The sequence below is a fragment of the Malus domestica genome, chromosome 15 (assembly GCF_042453785.1).
Source record: "Malus domestica chromosome 15, GDT2T_hap1".
NCBI lineage: Eukaryota > Viridiplantae > Streptophyta > Magnoliopsida > Rosales > Rosaceae > Malus > Malus domestica.
This window is the reverse complement of record NC_091675.1, coordinates 42,227,006-42,230,099: the sequence shown is the minus strand read 5'-3', so window position 1 is coordinate 42,230,099 and position 3,094 is coordinate 42,227,006. Positions and strand designations below refer to the sequence as shown.

At 39.5% G+C, this 3,094-nt stretch overlaps 1 long non-coding RNA gene across 1 annotated transcript; it reads right to left on the bottom strand.

Annotated features, from left to right (window-relative positions):
• Window positions 1–861: 861 nt before the first annotated feature.
• On the bottom strand, window positions 862–3,094 carry LOC103401842 (uncharacterized). The gene is made up of 2 exons (XR_011576102.1): window positions 2,655–3,094; window positions 862–1,441 (listed from the first exon to the last, which is right to left on the bottom strand). It is a non-coding gene; the product is annotated as an uncharacterized lncRNA (long non-coding RNA).

The window sequence follows — 3,094 nt, the reverse complement described above, 5'->3', positions numbered from 1 at the left end:
CCCTCTTGACATCTACAACATCTTGTGTCAAGGTCTTGTCCACGATGATGCCAACACCGTTTCTCGTTCTATTTGTGCCCGAATACCATAGTTTAAAACCTGAGTTTTCTAGATCCTTTGCCTTACGACCAACCCACTTAGTTTCTTGTAGGCACATAATATTTATCCTTCTCCTCACCATAACTTCTACTACTTCCATAGATTTTCCCGTCAAGGTTCCTATATTCCATGTTCCTAAAAGCATTTTGCTCTCTTGAACTCTACCCTTCTGTCCTAGCTTCTTCACCCTTCCCCGTCTAATAGGATCAAAGTACTTCTTTTGTGTGTCCCGTGTAAAGTTGATAGGAGCATATGCTCCCAAACAACTTTGAGTGGAGTCGTTCGAAAAGAAGTTTCTATAGCCCCCTTGCTCATTTAACACTGCATTCGGGTGCTGATGGAGATACAGCGACCCTTGCTCACTTATCACTGTGCTCGGGCCACACAGCGCGCCACTTACGGGTGACGCCCTAGCTTTAGCGCGATTTCGTTCTGGATTCATTTTCATAAGGATTCGACGTAATCATGGAGTGCCGGCTGTCGACTACCTGACGCCCTCCCCCTCCTCCTTTATCCGGGTTTGGGACCGGCAATGTAAGATAAACTTACACAGCGGAGTTTACTCTTTGTTCTATATAGCGCAAAGAAATCTGATATGAAATTTTTCTTTGGCTTTAATAAACAATGAACGTGTGACATCTTTTAATTAGACCACGTCAGAAAATCAGTACCCAAAGTATTGCATCCGTTGACAAGGTTAACGGTAAAAATAATTGTTCAGAAATTATATACTCCCAGAAATTGAAGAGACTAGCAATGGTATGTTCTAACAAACTTTCCTCAATCATTCAAAGCACTTCAAAAATTCCACACCACAATTCCTTCAATGCTGACTAAACTTTTATATACAGGTAAACTTTCTAACAAAAGGGTAAAACACAAAACCGATACAATCCGTAGAGAGTATAACCTCATACAAGTATGCTTGCTCAGTAAATGTTATTCTAAAAACGAAGTGCCACATTCTTCAGAATTCGAAGGCTGCAAGGCACGAATTCTAACATCAAATTTTCTGCATTTGGTAACTTCATGGCCTGATGATGAATCTGATCCATCTAACACAAGTGGGTAAGAAGATGAAGTGTACTCATCATAAGCATTTCCTATATGGTTACCACACTTGCGACAAAGAAGTTTAGTTCTCCGGCTGAACAAACCCCATGAACGCTTAGAGAAATGGGGTTTACACTTAAGTTCATCAACCTGAGTAAATCTGCTCTCATCGATGTTAAAGAACGATATGATCCCCCGCTTTATAGATTTTCCATACTTATTAGAGCCAATTGTAGAAGTGTTCCGGTTGTTGGAACTTAGGTTCAGCTCATAGCCACAAGAGCCACAGCTGCACAAAAAAACAATTTCCATGTTATATGCTCTGTAAATTGGGTCATAAAGATTTAAAGACAACTAAATAGAAATGACCAAACACTTTGGAGAGAAAGAAATTTGAAATATTTTTGTCCCTTAACATTTAAAACAAAATTTTGTCATGCTCTTAGCACTTCTGCTTTTTTGAGAAAAGTACGATATTCATTGAAACGAGAGGGAATACGTACAAACGAACATGATGAGGATAGAGTGCAAACATGGGCCTCAATTAAAACCTTGCCGGGAATTTCAACCTGGACAAAGGGAGAAAGAGTGTCCCGCACAAAGAACTATCCTCAATTGTTACGCTCATATCACTTTTGACTTACTCTATTTGTTTAATCATGCATAACAATGTCTTAGAATTTAGAACTCTGCTTAGGTTGGAGTAAGCTGAGGCAATTGCTCTACCACTAATCCACTATAACAAAACTTAAAGTAGCAAAACGAGAGATAGATCGTAAATGTTGGCCAGTAATCTTAACACTATTTTTTTCTTTTTACTTCCTGCACTCCTTCAGCGAGTGTAGATAAAATTATGAAATATTCAGTTTGAAGTGTCGTGGCTAAAAGGAGGAGTGCGATAATAGCTGCCCTAAATACTCTATCCCACTCTTTCAAAAATATTGTTGCTCGCCACCACTCTTACGTGGTGACGATACCACCGCATAGATTGTCATAAGTTGATTTTAAATTTTGAGATTAAATCACACTCATCTAACTAGAATCAATGCGGTGGCCATGGGTGGCAAGTAAGCAAAACTGCACTCGACTATTCCCAACAAGAAACAAATTAAGCAATTGCAATCTCAAACTGAAATTTAAATATCAAAAACTGCAAGAATGTTTCATTTAAATTTCCCTTTTCTTCCAATTAACACCATTTTTGCAATTTTGTTGAGGACCCTTTTCACAGATCTCAAAAATCTTTCCTTATTTGTTTAGTCTAAAGAGTTTCTGGTCCCAATCAATTTCAACAATTCCACGCCAACAAACACAAAATAAATCCTGCCAATTCTTTCCATTTTTCACTCCTTCTCTATTAATTAACTAAATATAATCAACTATTAAAAGCACCAAGAGATCAAATATCCAATTTCCATTGCGATCGTATCAAATACAAAGACAAATTCAACCAATTAAAAATAAAAAGAATAGTTTCAGAGAGAGAGAGAGAGAGATGGCACCTGTAACTGACATCGGCGCGAGAAGAGGAAGAGAAGGTTGGATGGTAAGCTCCGTTAGTGTAACTGCCTCTGTAAATATTCGATTTCTCCATCCAAGACGCTGAAACCAACGGCTGACACGGTGGCGGTGGGGGAGAATTTTCTGAAAATTCGACCGTTTTGAAACTACGGTTGTGGGCAGAGAGAGATGTGATAAGTGGGTTGTGACGAACGTGTCACGCCTGATTCGGAGGAGTTTTACCGCCAACAGTGGCAGTTGAAGCTGGGATTGGATCCGAAACGATGCCGCGTGGATATCAAAAAGGTGTCGTGTCCAGAGAGAAGAACGAAGAAAGAAGAAAGCTGAGAGGAATGAATTCCAGACTAAATACACAACGCGCTCTCCCTCTCTCTCTCTCTCTCTCTCTCTCTGAATAGTTTTCTTTGTGCTGACGTGTACA